Raw genomic sequence first — 19,696 nt, forward strand, 5'->3', positions numbered from 1 at the left:
TCTACCAATGAATTTTTTACAAACGATTTCAATTTACGAAACGGCAAAGTTAAAAATGTGTGCGATGCATAAGAAAGATAAACAGCGATTTGTGATATTTTTACAGCTATTAAAATTACAAAGACCATAACTGACAATTTGGCTCCTTATCTAGCTGTCATCTTTAATAAATGTGTAATATTTGGTACTTGTCCAGACCTATTTAAATTAAGTATTTAAGACCAGTATCAAATATGACCCAAAATGGACCGATTTGAACATTGCTAATATAAAATAATCTTACTTACAACAACAACAACAGCCTTTTAAGGAGAATGTTGGAGAAGCCTCTCCCTTTGAGGAGAAAGTTAGAAACATATTCCATTACGCTGTTCCAATGTGGGTTGGTAGAACACACATGTGGCAGAATTTCTACGAAATTAGTCACATGCAGGTTTCCTCACGATGTTTTCCTTCACCGCCGAGCACGAGATGAATTATAAACACAAATTAAGCACATATATATAGTGGTGCTTGCCTGGCTTTGAACCCGAAATCGTCGGTTAAAATGCACGCGTTCTAACCATTGGACCATCTCGGCTCTTACCTATAGTAACCCAGTATAAGTATGCCTGCAATTACAATGGGACACATCTCTGAAAAGGAACCTCAGAGAGAATTGAACAGAAATACAAGAGCTGGCATTTCACTATCAATGAAGTACATTCCAGCTAGCTAACAGAGAGCAATAAATCGCAAGGCACAGACGCATGAGAACAAGGCCTAACTATAAGGCCATTTACACACTTGTTAACTTCTAAGTAATGCAGTGTACCGAAGTTTTGATCAAATAATTTTACTTATATATGCTGACAAATTTGCCATTTGATGTTGAGTGGTCACCACCACTAAAACCATCTCTTACATCAGCGTGTTTCCAACTTTAAAAACTAAGAAAAGCAAAAGAAAAACAACACATTATGTGTTGCTTTTTGGGGGTAGAAAATATCCTGTGGGAGTGGTACCTACCCATAGACGTTGCACGAAGCCCTACCACTAACACACGAAACCCTACTAATAGTCATAATAACCGTCAATAAATTATAAATATATATATTTCTATGGTTGCAATACAATATATTTTTCTTAATAAATAATACATGTTTGTGTTATTATCTATACTTATAAAGTAACACGTCCTGACTGACTCATCATCGCCGAGGGTAAACTAAATTTAGGTCTTGAAATTTGAAAGTGGCAACGTTTTATTTATAAGACTTAGTAGGTACTAAGGAAAGAAATTTGGTTTTTTCCCCTAAGGGGGTGATACTGTATTTTCGTGATACTGATAAAAATGAGTAAATACCTATTTAGGCGTATCTGTAACTTATTATATTCTACCCCTTAGGGAGTAAAATACACACATCTGTAAATACATTTAAGCTCGCAAAGTCGTAGACATCTAATAATATTGTAACAGATCTTGTCCGTCCAAGATGTTTGCGCTAGACAAGATGGATTAAATTGCACATGTATTGTAAAATAAAACAATAAAAATATCACAGGAGCAAGTTTTCGTGAGAACGAAGATTAGATACGACTGTTCACACTGCATTAATCTTGTCTGAAAGTACAGTCAGAGTAAGAAAACCTTCGTCAGTTTTAAAATTAATTCCTTTATCAAGTCTTGAACTCTTAGTACCTTTTGAATCTTAACATCAAATCACTGCGACGCAATATGTCATTCTCGATCGGTAAAGCAGATTATCGCTCAAACTGAGCACACGAAAATAGATCTTAAGGTGACGAACCTTTTCTTACCCCGACTGTACATTTCAGACACTTGCAGGAATTTCGTTTCGTCACGAAATAGTTTCCGTAATAAAGCTCGTTGTATATTGTGTAAAAGCCTTATGCTGTTGAGGAGATGGATTTAAGGCTGCGTTCGTATTCATGCTCCATAATGGGTGGAGTGGATTAATTATGAGCGTCAGAATTCGAAACAATTTTAGTTACGACATTTTACGTCGTGATCTCTCTCTCTCATTTTATTGTTTAAATGCAGAAGTTTTATAAGTTACATTAGTATTTAAAGAAAAGCTTATCAACCATTGTAGTATACGAGTTTGTTATTAAATTCATGGAAGCTAAAAAATAATTGAACTCTGTAATATGAAAATTCAAAAGTGCTTTTATGAGCCATCTTAAATGAAACACGTTTTGTTTTTTTTTTTAACTTAAAATTGGTAATATCTTTAAATAAATTAAATATATTATTTTAATGTTAATAATATGTATAATAATCATACATATAAACTATTTTATGTATTAATTTCGATTAGCTAGATGTATTTGCCAAAATTATCTAATGCAAATATACATATACACTGAAAATGGCAATCAGGTCACATTGTATTTTTTTTATGTTGGTGGTAAGAAGTCTGCCCTCACAGACTAACACAAATATATATGAGATTACTTACACATTATAAAGCGAAAAAGCCGAGAATCATTGTTGATGGCTATGCTATATCCACAACGCTGTTGCAATGCGGGTTGGTGGAAAACACATGTGGCAGAATATCTATGAAATTAGACACATGCAGGTCCCTTCACGATGTTTTCTTTCACCGACTACCACGAGATAAATTATAAACTCAAATTAAGCACATGAATATTCAGTGGTGGCCTGAGTTTGACTCCGCAATCTTATAGCATCTTCTATCTTACCTAACCTAACCACTGGGCTACCTCGCCTCATTGGAGTAGCATGGTGGAATAACGTCCAAAATCCACGAAATGGTTTTAACTCAGCCATCGAATTTTACAAGCTGTTGCTTAAATAAATGCAGAGTAAATTCAAGTGTTTCAAGTTACTCTTCACCTTTAATTTAAAGCTCGAATCGACGAAAGAAAATACAAGCTTTAAGTTAAGTTAATCATTAAAGATTCCCTTTGAGAGTTCATGACTGTAATAAAATTAAATCTAATTGAAGGCAGTGGAGGTTCTCGACTTTAAGCTCTCGAATTATTATTGCGACGGCGCTTATATTATTATCCAATTACGGATTAATTAATGTGAGTAATGAGTTTTTTATTTACATGTGCCTAATGCCTTACTTTAGAGCTTAGCCTTTTTTGAATGAATGTATTTTCAACGACGAATGTTTTAATTTAAATTTCATTTAATAATTAAACCTACTCATAATATATTTACCGCAATGTAATATATTCTCAGTATTGTTGTATTTCGATTTGAAGGGTGAGTGAGCCAGTTTAATTATAGGTACAAGAGACATCTCTCTTCCCAAGTTTGGTGGAGCCGTGGGTATAAGGAATTGTTAAAATATCTTTAATATATTAGGCGATAGTGACCACTTACCATCAGGGGCTCATTATCTGTTGATATTGTCAGCCATGGGCAATAATTTACAAATTAAAATTTATATAGCTGTTTCACACCAACAACAAAAGGCCTCCTCTCCCTTTGAGGAGAAGGTTTGGAACATATTCCACCAATGCGGGTTGGTGGAACACACATGTGGCACAATTTCAATTAAATTGTCACATGCAGGTTTCATTACGATGTTTTCCTACACCGCTGAGCACGAGATGAATTATAAAGACAAATTAAGCACATGAATCAGCGGCGCTTGCCTGGGTTTGAACCCGCAATCATCGGTTAAGATGCACGCGTTCTAACCACTGGGCCATCTCGGATCTGTAGCTGTTTACTATAATTTATTTAGTTAAGGTAGACAAACGACGACGCCATTTTATAAGTAGTGGTTGTATATGGAATTTAAGATTTTCGGTCTTCATATGACTGTCTCACTCATTCAAATCGGAAGAACGATCAAGTATTACTATTAGCTACTAAATCTATCTATACATATAATTAAATTGGAGTGTCTGTATGTGTATCCTGTTTAGAAATCAATAAATATTAATTCCACGCATTTAATGATAAGCCTTATTTATCATAACTTGTGGAATGGCGATTTCTTAGACATTTTCTGCCTCTTACAACCACTTAGTGGGACCAGCTTTCACCGGCAGTTTTTCCGAACAGATACGACATGGAAACCTTCAAGAAAAGAGCCTACTCCTTTCTCAAAGGCCGGCAACGCACCTGCAAGCCCCCTGGTGTTGCAGATGTCCATGGGCGGTGGTAGTCACTTTCCATCAGGTGAGCCTCCTGCTCCTTTCCCAATTATGTCATAAAAATAAATGCTCTTTCATCGTCCCTGACAGGTAGACTGTACAGCATACGCGATATTGATAACACTTGTCTGTTGTGTCACTAGATGAGATGGTTATCTATATATATAATAAAATTGGAGTGTCTGTTTGTAATATTAAAATAGCCCCTTTTTTACTCAATGCATATGTAAACGGTACATATATCAAAATAACATTTTTTGCAATTTTCGTCTGTCTGTCTGTTTGTTCTGGCCAATCCCTGGAACGACTGGACCGATTTTGATGGGACTTCCTTTGGCAGATAACTGATATAATAAGGAGTAACTTAGGCTACAATATTTTTCTTTTTGCTATATTGAAACGCATAGAAGTTCGCGAGTACAGATAAATAATAAAAGCAAAATCGAATCTGTGACATAGAAATCTTATCTTATCTCGAATTTTATTATTCATATTTCTAGAAAGTTTCTGCTACAACAAAAGCTCAACTATGAACAGAACCGTTACTTAAAGTCAAACTTCACAACATTAACCCACAAAGTATTGTAGGTGATAAAAAAGCGTGGAGTTAATACCTATTGAATTCCAAGCGGGATATATTAATTTAAATAATTGTATATAACTAACTTGACTTTGTATTTTTTAAATGTTGAAAAAGAGTAGCAACTGACTTTCTTGCCGGTTTTTCTCGGTAATCTACTTTCCCAACCGGTGGTAGTTTAACCTAATTGTAAAATGACGATTCAAAAGTGCTTGTAAAAGCCTACTTGAATAAAGTTTATTTTGATTTTGATTTTTTGATTCGTAACCTAGTAAATATAAATCAATGAAACGCATTAGTTTATTAAAGAATGATATCTATATATGTCATAACAATAATATCGAATTACGATAAAACCTCCCTCACTTCCCCCATAATAATGGGGTCTACAAATGGGGCCGTAGCCTTTCGCAGATACCGCGTAGAGTTCTACGAAAAGCATTCGTTTGAATATTTATATGAAAGTTTTGTAAAATAAATTACTAGTTGTAATATAGTTTTCAAATATCATATTTTCAATTCAACTGTATGGAACTAGGAAATAGATGTATGTAGTATATATGTAGCCAAGAACGGAAGCCTCAAGGCCATTTGATTGGAGCGTCAAAAGGTAATTAATAGAACTGTTCGATAAATCCTCGTAGACGATTCGAGGTGGAACATATCTGGGTGATTTGGATAAATGAACATTAGCAGGTGTAATCCTAATGATAGAGCGTTATAGAGAGACTATTAATAATGATTATTATTAAGTCACTGAGCTAGAGTCTGCTTTTTATTATGAAAAATGTAATACAACAATATATGTAATTTTTTTCTTATATGTTTACTTTATAATTTGAACTAGTAAACGCCCGCGATTTTGTTCCCGTTAAGGCATAAACGTAACCTATAATATATCCTTCCTCGAAATGCAAGTTTGTTTCATAACAAATTTCATCAAACGCGGTTCAGTGGTTTGGTCGAAAAATAGCAACTGACATACAAGGAGAGTTACTTTCACATTTATAATACTAATATAAATATAATAGAGCTTTTTTTTATTAAATTTACTTCATCCACGGTCTCGCAGACGGCCGTGCTTTTTTACATTTTATATTAAACATTTTGGCGTTTTATATTTTATTCTAAAAATCAGCAGATCTTCGCTGGAAAAAATTTTTGTCGTCTTCTTGGGAGACGTGGCCCACACTGACATTTTTTTTTATTTTATTTTTTAATATTTTATAATAATACATACATGTTGTATAATAAATAATAGATATTATATAATAGAGCTAAAATATTGCTTATGAATCTCACTCGCCTAAAATCCCAGTTGTCCAGTATTAATACCGTGGATTAACAATATGTCAGTTCCAAGCTAATGTCAGGAACGGGTCAAGCGTAAAGTATTTGAGTGCTTACAAATATGTCATAAGTGCTCTTGTTACCCTTTTTTCCTTCAACGGAGCTTAGAGAGGTCGACTCTCTTACTCTCGTGGAAACAAATATAACAAACAGAATAAATAAACGAAAACAACTAGAGATCGGAAATGAAATAACGGTAGGACGAGAAAATCGAAACGTAATTTGTAGACACATATATACACAACAACAACAACAACAGCCTGGAAATTCCCACTGCTGGGCTAAAGGCCTCCTCTCCGTTTAAGGAGAAGGTTTGGAACATATTCCACCACGCTGTTCCAATGCGGGTTGGTGGAATACACATGTGGCAGAATTTCGATGAAATTAGACACATGCAGGTTTCCTCACGATGTTTTCCTTCACCGCTGAGCACAAGATGAATTATAAACACAAAATAAGCACATATACATAGTGGTGCTTGCCTGGGCTTGAACCCGAAATCATCGGTTAAGATGCCTAAACCGATGATTTCCTCATGCTCGGATGTGAAGGAAAACATCGTGAGGAAACCTGCATGTGTCTAATTTCATCGAAATTCTGCCACATGTGCATTCCACCAACCTGCATTGGAATAGCGTGGTGAAATATGTTCCAAACCCTCTCCTTAATGGAAGAAGAGGCATTAGCCCAGCGGTGGGTAATGTACAGGCTGTTACTTTACTTTCAGTTAATGTATTATTAACTATTAACCAGTATAATAAGTGACGGTTTAAAATTAGTTAAATTAAATGATTGTTAAGGTTGTCGGATAAAACTATGACTACCAGTAGAGATATATACTATTGTAAAACGTTTTTTGTATAAATACATACACATTAAGGTAACGTAACAGAACAGCACGGCTGAGGAGACAAAATAAAATTAAAAATTAAATTTTTATATATCTTATTCAACCCGTAGAAAACCGGGTATATTAGCTAGTAAAAACATATATAATTTATATATGTATAATAGAAATAACTGGTAAACCTATCGAATGTATAAATATTAAAAGGAAGGTAATTTGTATTAATAAATATTTAATAATTAAATACACTTGGGAAAAGTAAAAATTACATATTATCATATGTTATGTTACATATACATACATATGTTAAACTTAATTAAAAGATTCTTTATTAAATAAAATAAAGAAATAAATCCTCGAAAAAAATTATATATAAACTATAGACTTTATTCTTAGACCAAATAACTTTCCTTGTGAATTGTAAAAAGTTTTTTTTTTATACTATTCTTGTATTTTTTCATAGAATAAATAATAAAGTTGTAATAAATAAATAAACGTTGAGATAATAATAACAAGAAATATTTTACAACATCACATACATTACTCTGATCCCAATGTGAGTAGCTACAGCACTTGTGTTATGGAAAATCAGAAGTAACAACGGTACCACAAACAGACCCAAGATAACACAGAGAACTAATGAAATCTAATGAATTCTGCATCTCGGCCGGAAATCGAACCCGGGAACTTGGGGTGGCTTTTAATAGAAAAGCGGTGTACGCACTACTCGACCACGGAGGTTAAATCCGAAACCATCAAGACAGAAAAAGATCTTCAGAGAATTGTGACCTTAAAATAAAATCATTAATATATAATTAATTAACGCGACATTAACCAATAATTCGATCATTCGGTTACAAATAGCGGTAGTCGAGATATCGGTTAAAGATAAAAGGTCCATCGGTTTTATGAATAGGGTCTACGAAGGTTCTACGAGGGTACTACGATTAGTCTACGGGGAGCCTACGAAGCTCATTTCCAACTTACATCTAATTCCAATAATATTGTTTTTACATTGGCGTTTGGACTTTTTATAACACATTCATTATCCATACGAATTAATAACGCATTGCTTTTAGTAAAAAAATTAGGAAATGAAATTTGGTTCGTGTATTTTTTTTCTGGTAAAAAGTTTACGAAAAATTGTGCACGGTTTTTTTTGTATACATTCATGTCTTGAAAATAATTGTTGAAAAGAGTGTGTTTGCATTTTTTAATTACGAAAGTTTCTTTTATTCATTATAATGTGTGTTTTGTACTTTTTTCGCTGAATTGTATTGTACCTTTTTTTACAGAAAAAAAAAACACATTATTTGCTAAATAAATTTCTTGTGTGTGATCCCTAATTTGTTGCTCTATTTAGTTCTTTTGTATCCAATGAAAATCACTTTCATTTGCCGAGCGCTGAAGATCGCAATTTTTGTCAAAAATAAAAAAAAAACACAGAAGAAAATTGTAGGTCTAATATGCTCTACACGTTGTATTACAAATTTTTCGATATTTATGAACAAAAATAAAAATTTGCATAAAACCAAATTTGTGCCCTAAATTTTTGGCTTTTTGATCAATATCTCGATAACGATGTTTGAAACGCTAAATTTGGTTTGGACTTAATTGTAGAGCACAAAAATCTACAAAAAACTTTCGAATCTCTTTGGATAACCGAGTTATTGCCGAGAAAAAAATTTCATCCCTTTTTACAAGATGGCGCCTTTAGCGTCCCAGAAATCTTGGTCGAAAAACTCAATGAGATTTTCTGGTATCCTCTAAAATATATCAAAAAATTGGCTTGTTATTTTCATTTGTATGTATGATTGGACTAAATTTAATAAAAACTATCAATACAATATAAATAATATTAAAATCCGAAGTGTTTATTTACAAGATAAATGAAAATAATCAACATATATATACAATAATTAAGGTTGTTTCGTATATGTTAGCTGATTATATTTGCAAAAGTTTATCTGATAAAAATACACACAACTTACAATACAGCAAGGTTATCAGCTTACAAATAGAAACTTTATATTTAAATTTTTATTTTATATTTAAAAAAAATTAATGAAGGCAGTCTACAAACCAACTTGTGATATGAAATCACCTTCACCCATAGACTGAAACAGTAACACCAGCTTGTAAATAACCACTGGACTAATCCCTCTTTGAGAAAAATGTGTAGGCTTTTTCTACCACGCTTTGCTAATGCAAATTGGTAACATAAGAATTGAAGAGGTAGAATTTCATTGAAATGGAGGCTTACGAACACGAGATGAATAAGCAACAGTGGTGCTTGCCTGCTTTAAGTAGATAGATTAATTCGAGAAGAAGGTTTTTGTATATAATACATGGACAATATAGTAAAGAAACACTGATCATTTTTGAAGTTTCTAATGTGATGTCGTAACATCCCATGTAGTATATTTATTATCAGTATTCTACCTGTGCAAAGCCGAGACTGGTCGCTAGTAACTTATATTACAAAAATAAACTTTGGTAAAGGTTCTGAGAAGTGGGAATCCCCCAGATGGACATCCAACGCGGCTTCAGAGTCTTTGTAGTACTACTGAACTTTTTAATTTACACCTCACTGGAACGTAATAAAATGACATCAAAATCCAATATATCAACTCATATCAAAAGGCATACAGTAGAATGTAATAAATATATATTTAAAAAGTCCAATTAGTATAATGAACTGAATGGCATACACAAGGCTTTTCATGAGGTTAGTTATTAGCAGGCTGGCTAATGGGCGAATGATGGTAAGTCTCAATCTTTCATGGACCATTGGTGCAGTAAGAAATAGTAACAAAATCAAAAACAAAATCTCTATTCAAGTTTTGAAGCGAGGGCGCAATTATGTACCGTACGCCTAGCGTCGTGAAAGTGTGCAGAATTGATCCTGACCCCTTGGGCAAACATCATCCCCACCAATACAAGTGATAAGTTTAAGAGTACAGGTCTAGGAATATAAGTAATTCCTTAAATAATTGGGACATTTGATATATGTGCTATTGTGGGGTGCTATTCACCCAGACAGCGCACAAAGCGGAGTAGTCTTGGTATCCAATAGAGTACTTTAAATTTAATTTATGGTAGCTAGATCATTAAACTCTCGTGAAAAATGACTACCACCCACATTTGCAACACTCGTGAGTTGATAGCCTTGAAATAATGTAACTATCTTCTTGAAGGTACCCAAGTCGTATCGGTTTAAAAACAGCCGGCGAAAGCTAGTTCCAGGGGCTTGTGAGAGGTGGAATATGTTCCAAAATGGCTGATTTGTGGATTTTCCGACATCTAATTAGTACGGATAAAACTTGGAATTGTGACGAGATATCTGAAGGTATTTTTTTATATGTTATAGGTTGGCGGACGAGCATATGGGCCAAATGATGGTAAGTGGTCACTATTACCCATAGACAATGACGCTGTACGAAATGTTAACTATTCCTTACATCGTCAATGTGCCACCAAACTTGGGAATTAAGATGTTATGTCCCTTGTCCCTAGTGTGCCACTGTAATTACACTGGCGCACTCTCCATTCAAACCGGAACACAACAATACTGAGGACTGATGACTGAGAACAACCGATGAGTGGGTGGTACCTACCCAAACGGGCTTACGCAAAGCCCTACCACCAAGTAAAAACAGTCGGGTTTATCAAAACACAATATACTCATATCATAACACAAAAACAAACTCATACAATATTAGTAAGGATTATTCTACACCCACGGGCGCTGACCAGAGACGATTAGCGCGGGTAAAGCCGGGTGGAGCGGTAAGCTTATAACTGAGGGAATTATTAATGTTGAGAAAATTAAATACGCTGTATATGTCTGTTCGTATTTTTAATTCGTTACTTATTATACAGAAATTATTTATACAGCTTGAATACTTAATGATATTGTAGCGCTGTTTTCTTTTTTTTAATTCAAAAAAAGAATTTTATTGCGATTGTTTTTTTTTCTTTTCTTAATATGAATTAATTATTTTCTTGTTTAAGATATATTACTGTACGGTCTGGTATTTTTTAATCTGTAATATTATATTTGTTTTCGTCTATGTAACGTATTTTATAATTATTATATTTGTTTACAGTTTAATATACATTACATACAATTATATATGTATGTAATATATCCTGCCCGGATGTCAAGTATTAACTCGTAGTCTTTTTATCACGATCACTAACTAAAACAAAGTCTCCAGGCTGTCTGTCTGTATGTTTGCGATAAACTCTAAAACTACTGAAGGAATTTTCGTGCGGCTTACAATAATAGATAGAGGAATTCATCAGGACGGTTTAGGTATAGAATTTATTAAGGTTTTGTGTAAATAAATCAAAATAGAACGACAAATGTGAAACATGAAAAAAAAATTAAAAAGATAATTTATGTCCCATGCGCAGCTTGTCCCAGGCACAGATCGTCATATATCCTTTATTGAATAATTTGTTGTTTTTTTTCTTATCAATCAAACTTAATGGTAGGTTGGTAGCCAACCATAAAGGTAAGTATTTTAATCTGTATCTTTCCCTGCCGTCAGTTAAATTTCGTAAGCTCTGTTCATTAAATATTACTGAGTTCGCTCACCAACGGTCGCTTTGTTCGCTCCGGGAATAAATTAAATACATAAATAAGTAAATATATACTACGCTCAGATTCGAAACTGTTGCTATTAATATTTTATCAAATGTATTTTTCTTTTGACTTTTTTTTTAATATTCAAATAATTTATTGCAAACTGTGGGACGACCAACAGAAATCTATCTATCTATTATTAATCTATCATTAATGTATTATTATTGCTTTTGTATGTGTTTGTAATTTGGCTCCTGATTTTTGTTTTCTTTTTATTCTATTGAGTTTTTTTAGTCGCGTTTAATACTGTAGTTTAATTATCACTTATTTTTTCCTAATATTTGATTTAGAATTGTAATATACGCTTATGTTTTCAATGCTCGTATAGTACGACACAAATTAGATGTAGCATCGGAAAATGCAATGGAATGCAAATAAAACCGATTACTGCCGATTTACACAACCGATAGAAATAGCTCCCTATCTCGCCATTCGACGCTATTCGTCGCTATAGAATCACGCGTCAGAGAAAGCAAGTGTATTAAATCGACGCGTCTAATTGACAAATATATTAGGTTATATGATATTACAAGTTATTACATTTGTGCAAAGATCATATTCGCATGAGGAATAAATGTTGATAATTTGGGTACTCAATTCGGATGTGATCGGTTTTACGAATTTTGCCGATGCGACATCTAAGTTGTGTCGTACTATAATCTGTATTAATTTAAAAAAAACTGTATTGGTCAATCATTTCTTTGTATTTTGAAAGGCAAATCTCAAACTCTGTCAGGATAAGCATATTTTATAATTTACAATACCATAATATAAAAACTAAACTATGAGGTTATTCTTCGTAGACTTGGTAACGCTTGCCATCTGCAAGCGACTTCTAAACAATAATTGCGGCGTTCAATATTCTCGCCAACATGAGGCGACAAGCTGTCAAATATTGTTTTCTAGTAATTTAAAAGATGGCGCTAGTGGTCCGCTGTCATATTTAATCATACAGCGGATTTGATTAAAAAAAACATCAAAAAAGGTTTTCAAAAAAAAGTTTAGTTTGCTTTCCGTATTTTAATTCTGATTTACTAACTGTTCGTAGTTTAATTTTGTCGAATAAGTACAATTATTCGTACTTTACGTTTGAACAGTGAACGACAATTGGGGCTCAATTTTTTTTTTTTTTTTGTCGATGAGGCTTTGAGTCGTTCCGCAAATGCTATCGAAATAATTGGTTATTAAAGAAAAAAAATAAAACAAGAATAAATAATAAAGTATCGTGGGAAAACCGGTTGGGACGATTTAATTTTTCATATTAAATAAAATACACAATGAAATAATTTAACGACCTTTGAGAATACTAAAATGACAATTATAAAATCGTTATTAAAAATACCGTATGAATTTATCTTTAAATACATATAATAATATTGGAGTGTTTGTTTGTAATATTAAACTAAATGCTTTTTACTAAATGAATATGTATGTATGTTACAGTTAAAACGCATGTTTGGTTACAACTCGTTTTTCATTGTTAAAACTAGTTTTTGCTTAATACGTTAAAACCAGAAATATCAAGTTAAAACTAGAATTTACCACTGATATATTATTTGATTATCAGGTGAAACTAGTTGTCTAATCGAGCTGTAGTTAAAACTAGTACTAGAAAACCCAATTTAGGATTAAAACAAGATATATGTAGTTTTAATGTTGATATGTTTGGTGGAGTTCGATATTTCGACATTATCTACGAATGTCTTGTTCACGAGACTGAAGTTTGCGGGTAGAGGTTGATAATGTTAGAAGTGTCCATATCGGACTACATCCATTCCCGTAGGTTTGCTAAAAAAAAAAATAATAACAAAAGTAATGTATTGCAATGTTCCTTACCTAGTAAAAAAAGTAAAAGTAAAATAACAGCCTGTAAATTTCCCAGTGCTGAGATAAAGCCTCCACGTCCATTAAGGAGACGGCTTGGAACATATTCCACCACGCTGTTCCAATGCGGGTTGGTGGAACGCACATGTGGCAGAATTTCGATGAAATTAGACACATGCAGGTTTCCTCACGATGTTTTCATTCACCGCCGAGCACGAGATGAATAATAACACAAATTAAGCACATATATAAAGTGGTGCTTGCCTGGGTTTGAACCCGCAATCATCGGTTAAGATGCACGCATTGTAACCACTAGGCCATCTCAGCTCCCTACCTAACAAGTAGACAAAAACGTTAATATAGTTTCAAAGAACTACTTATTATATACTTCTTGTGTTAAATTTCCAGTTAAATTGTAGAAAAAGTATGATTACTAGGAAGTGCAAGTTGTCGTCGTTAGTCAATAAAATTGTTTGAAATTTGAGATTAAGTAACAAGAGCAGGTAAGCGGTGCCATTAAATAAATTAACCCCTTCTCCTTTTTATAGAATTACCAAGTAATGGTATTTGTTGTCAAAGAATATTTACAAATATTTTAAGAATGCTTTCATTTGAGTTTTCACGTTTATTTTTACGAGATTTATATAAAACTAGCGATCCACCCCGGCTTCACACGTGTGCTCTGATACTAGATATACTACAGAATTTGTTTATTTACGACATCACATTACAAACTTCTAGAATTATCAGTGTTTCTTTACTATATTCTCTATGTATTATATACAAAAACCTTCCTCTAGAATCAGTCTATATTTCAAAAGAAACCGCATCAAAATCCGTTGCGTAGTTCTAAACATTTAAGCGTACAAAGGGACATAGGGACAGATAAAGCGACTTTGTTTTATACAATGTAGTGATAACAAGCCGGCCTGACAGATAAATTTCACAAGAGTGTGTGCAAATACAGAAGCATATTCTATACCCTTGCTTTCAAAACCCATTGGTTCAGACACAGAAACTTTTCCGGACCGAAACTTCCAGACCCCAGGATGCTAATGAGATCTCTTCAACTGAAATATCCGGTAACAAATTTGAATATAGAACATCAGAATCTAAAGCTACCTTCCTATAATAAATTCAAAACAAAAGCGTTCTCATTCCAGAGCGTTGATCACCTCTGACCTTGTATTGCGTATTTCATTCCCATAATTACCCGCTCCGCTCCCGATCCGCTCATTCCATTCACGTGAATACAACGCATTGTTGCCTTCTTTGTTCGTTCACTCTTTGTAAATTTAAAAAAACAAGACACAATGCCCATCACTTTTCTAATGCGATTATAATTTACATTCGTTCATATCGCTCATTCTGTCATTCAGCAACGTGAATGACTGGCAATTTTTGATGTAACTTTTGAGTACAGTTCTCTCACTTTCATTCACAATTGGACTTAATAGCAAACATTTTTTTATGTTTACTAGCTATTACCGCGACTTGGTATGAGTTTAAATTGAACTAATAAGTTATTATTGTGTCCTAAGTTACAACTTATTACATCAGCTATTTGCCAGTGAAAGGCCAAAATTGGTTCGTTCCAGAGATTAGTCGAAACAAACAGACAGACAGATAAACAGACAAATATGCGCATTTAGTATAAGGTCATTATTTTATTATTACAAACAAACACTCCAGTTTTATTACATGTATATAGATATCTATAAAATTAAAAACTAAACTAATAAAAATCTAAAAAGTATATCTGTTTGGTTGATCGCGCTAATTTTGATAACTAGTGGTCCGATATGAAAATTTCTTTTTGAGTTAGATAGCCTTATTGAGGAAGGCTAAATGGTACATCACGCTACGAACAATAGGAGCAAAATCATGGATGACAAAATCTGTAATTCAGCCAAGCAAAGTTTTTAATAAAACCTTTTTCATTAATTATGTTTTAATGCGTCAAGTTTTTCATATTTTTTTAAATATTTTCTTTGTACAAATTAAAAACTTATTATTGTATACATATATAATATGTACAGTTTAATTTAAAGAATACTATACCTAGAACAGTTTGTTAATTTTAAATTCATTGCGACGGTTTCGAAGTCACACCCAATACGGGTGCGCCGGTCAGCCACGTACAGTACGACACAACTTAGACGTAGCATCGGCAAATTCAATAAAACCGATTACTGCCGATTCACACAACCAATAGAAATATCTCCCTATCGCGCAATTCGACGCTATTCGTCGCTATAGATTCTCGCGTCGAATCAAGCAAGTGCATGTAAATCAACGTGTTAAATTGACGAATATATAAGGTCATATGATATTACAAGTTATTACGTTTGTGTAAAGATCATATTCACATAAGAAATAAATATTGATAATTTGGGATAGCGTACTTAATTCGGATGTGATCGGTTTTACGAATTTTGCCGATGCTACATCTATGTTATGTCGTACTATACGTGTAACTAAACTTTACAAGGGTATTTATAAATACTATGATAACATATTTTCCATCAAAACATACATATATAAATTAATGTACCAATGTAGTATTCTTTATTATATGATTTAAAATATAGTACATATATGAACAATTTAAGAAGATATGAAATAAAATATTAATCGATAATTATTATATAATTAAATAAAATTTACCTTAGTTTGATGTCAGTTAAACCATTATCTGCTCACAGGACACAAACACGTTTTATTAAAAGCACAGAAACACAACACGGCACAGACACAGCACGGCAGTTGATAAACTTTTGTGTTTATTCGTAGCAACCCGACCGTTCGCTACGGCGCCCGACAGGAAACTAAAGCTTGCCGTAGAGGCTATAAGGATCTATTAAAGCGCGAGTTGAGAATTAAAAAATAAAATATACTAATATACATACATATATCTTACTCATATTCATAATTACATATTATTTTATTACTTTTCTATTCCAATTCGAGAAAGCTTTTACTATCATAGTTTTAAAATTAATCGTTTATTTAAAATATGTTAACAAATTGTGTGATATAAAAGTTATAACATAATACTTGATATTCATATTGTTTTGTATAAACTTATAATATATCATTAAATGAAAATTAAGGAACAATTTAAGCCTTTGTTGTAACATTTTTTTTGTGATATAGGTTGGCGGATGATTATATGGGCCACCTGATGGTAAGTGGCCACCATCACCCATAGACAATGACGCTGTAAGAAATATTAACTATTCCTTACATCGTCAATGTGCCACCAACCTTGGGAACTAAGATGTTATGTCCCTTGTGCCTGTAGTTACACTGGCTCACTCGCCCTTCAAACCGGAACACAACAATACTGAGTACTGTTATTTGGCGGTAGAATAACTGATGAGTGGGTGGTTCCTACCCAGACGGGCTTGCACAAAGCCCTACCACCAAGAAAAATATAAAGAATTATGTTTAAATATCTGTAGCAGACCTCAACACAAGCATTATTTATAAGTCTGTTTTGGACAAATTCTCATATGTTCAAAATCTATAAACTTTATTAAATTAAGCTCATAAAAGTACTCATTAATGATCGTTTTCAACCGACTTCAAAAAGGAGGAGGTTCTCAATTCGTCCTATTCTCGTATTGTTTTTTGATAGATATACTGTAGGGTTTTCTTGGGTGACACCGGCTACAAATATAACAATAACTATAACTACGTTATATAATCGTAAATCGACTTTTAAGTAGTCTAATATTTTTCATTTCGTCTTACCTAGGAGGACTCTAAAAATATGTTGAATACGCAATTATTTTTATTACTTTTTAGTGCATATTCATTTGTTTTAAAATAATGTTATGTTTGAAGTCGATTTATCTTTTTATATATAGAGTGTATAACTTAAAGCTACCTCCGGTTCGAAAAGTAAACTATACTGAGATGAGAGAAAAACGACGAAAATATCAGTAGTTGCTTTTTTCCATTGGAATAACACAGTATATCAATGAAGTATATAAGTAATGTAAGTGCATTTATTGTTATTGTATAAACTCAAATGACTTTGATTTCTGCTTTTATTGAATACATTATAAAAGTGTTTTGGTATAATCTTTTTTTAATATATACATACCTACCTATTGTATATGATTGTCGCTCATCGTTTCATTAAATCAAATTATTTACGATCGATAAAAATGCGTGGAATTAATTAAATTAATACATGTTGACTTCCAGGCATGATACATACATAATTAATTGTAATTAATCAACATGACTGTATTTTTAAATGCTGAAAAATGTTAATTATTAAGTTTCTTGCCGATTCTTCCCGGTAGAATCTAAAATCCGAACTGGTGGTAGCTTCACTTAATATAGTTGTTAACAACGCATCGCAATCAATCCGTTAATAATTTAGAATGTATATTTAGAACCTTATTTAAGTTGATTATAAATTTAGAGTCGAGATGGCCCAGTGGTTAGAAAGCGTGCATCTTAACCGATGATTGCGGGTTCAAACCCAGGCAAGCACCACTGATTCATCTGCTTAATTTTTCTTTATAATTCATCTCGTGCTCAGCGCTGAAGGAAATTTCATAGAAATTCTGCCACTTTTGTATTCCACCGCATCTTTAAAATGGCACAATGAATTTTGATACGGTTTTTTTAATAGATAAAGTGATTCGAGAGGAAGGTTTTTGTGTATACATATAACAAACACTGATAATTTTAGAATTATAGTTTTATGTATTTTTATATCATTTTATTATCTTAAGTATGTATTAGTGTATGATAGAGATATATATTATTTATACATAATAGTTATATATATAGGAAGTATAAGTATTTGAGTGTAAATATTTGTATGTAAGTTTATGACTGCATCGCCTACGCCGATGGTTTTGAAATCTCCCTCTGATTGGATTGTCTGGAAGAGATGGCTAATAAGAGTTAATGTACTTCTTTTTTTTAATTATTTTTTTGTATTTTATTAATTTTGTGTTACTTTCTTTTTTTGTTTGTGTTGTGCAATAAAGAATATATATTAATTCATTCATAAAATAAACCATTTCTATCGTATTATTAGTATCAGTATTGCACACGTGTGAAGCTGGGACGGGTCACTGTTTTTTTTTATAAATAGCAATGTATTTACTATGAACGATTATTATTATTGTAGACGTTGGCGGCGCAAGATCGAATCTTAATGTGAGCAAGATACAGTTTGCGAGCCCTTTGTTGTTTTACAGTACTCTGATCCCAATGTTATGTTATACTTTTTCAAATTTCCGGCGCGAGGCCCTTTGCACCGCCAGGCCGTGGGTGCCCTACACCCCCTACGCCTTACGCCGATTACTCTAGTAACAGCCTGTACATTTCCCACTGCTGAGATAAGGCCTCCTCTTCCATTAACGGGTTTCGAACATATTCCACCACGCTGTTCCAATGCGGGTTGCTGGAACGCACATGCGGCAGAATTTCGATGAAATTAGATACATGCAAGTTTCCTCGCGATGTTTTCCTTCACCGCTGAGCACGAGATGAATTATAAATACAAATTAAGCATATATATAGTGGTGCCTGCTTGGATTTGAACCCGAAATCATCGGTTAAAATGCACGCGTTCTAACCACTGGGCCATCTCAGCTCACTCTGCCTGCTTAATAAACATTGTTTATGAAAATAGAGAGAACAAAACATTTGCTGTTCTGGCCCACCTTCCTTTTTATCAATGTTATCTGAAGTAATATTATAAATGTGAAAGTAACTCTGTCTATCTGACGCTCTTTAACGGCCAAACCAATGAACTGATTTTGATGAAATTTCGTGTGAAGCTAACTTGAACTCCAATTAAGGCTACTTTATGCCTAAGAACGAAACCGCAAACGACAACTAGATATACAGGGTTATTGGTAATTCGACGTACATCTGCTAGGAGGTATTAATTTTAACCCCCATATGCATGATCCAAAAGTAAACCATTTTTGAGTAATCACGTTTTTTAACTTAAATGTGTCAAAAAATGCAACTTCAAAAATTTATTTAGAAAAAATTATCAATTAAAATCTATTTTTTTTCTTCTGATTTATAAAAATTAATATACAATGAACATTTGTCTATATACATATATGTATGTATACATAGGCCAATAATTCAATAAATAACTGAGACCACGCTTATTAATCTATACTTTTAATATACCTTATATTAATTAATACAAGTTAATATTATCAATGTTCTTTTGACAATCTTCAAAATTTTAATGGGTCAAGTAAAAAATAACCGTGGAATTATATTAGAGAAACGACAACCGTGCCCCAGG

General features: G+C 33.0%; 1 protein-coding gene across 2 annotated transcripts in view; it reads right to left on the reverse strand.

The window, feature by feature from the left end:
- LOC124541887 (synaptotagmin-7) overlaps positions 1-16,201 on the reverse strand; it is a 724,295-nt gene extending 708,094 nt beyond the window's left edge. For both annotated transcript variants that reach the window (XM_047119798.1, XM_047119796.1), the window contains exon 1: positions 16,063-16,201. The gene's annotated coding sequence lies outside the window, so the exon portion shown is untranslated. The remainder of the gene's footprint in view (positions 1-16,062) is intronic.
- Positions 16,202-19,696: the final 3,495 nt, after the last annotated feature.

The sequence above is a fragment of the Vanessa cardui genome, chromosome 29 (assembly GCF_905220365.1).
Source record: "Vanessa cardui chromosome 29, ilVanCard2.1, whole genome shotgun sequence".
Taxonomy (NCBI): domain Eukaryota; kingdom Metazoa; phylum Arthropoda; class Insecta; order Lepidoptera; family Nymphalidae; genus Vanessa; species Vanessa cardui.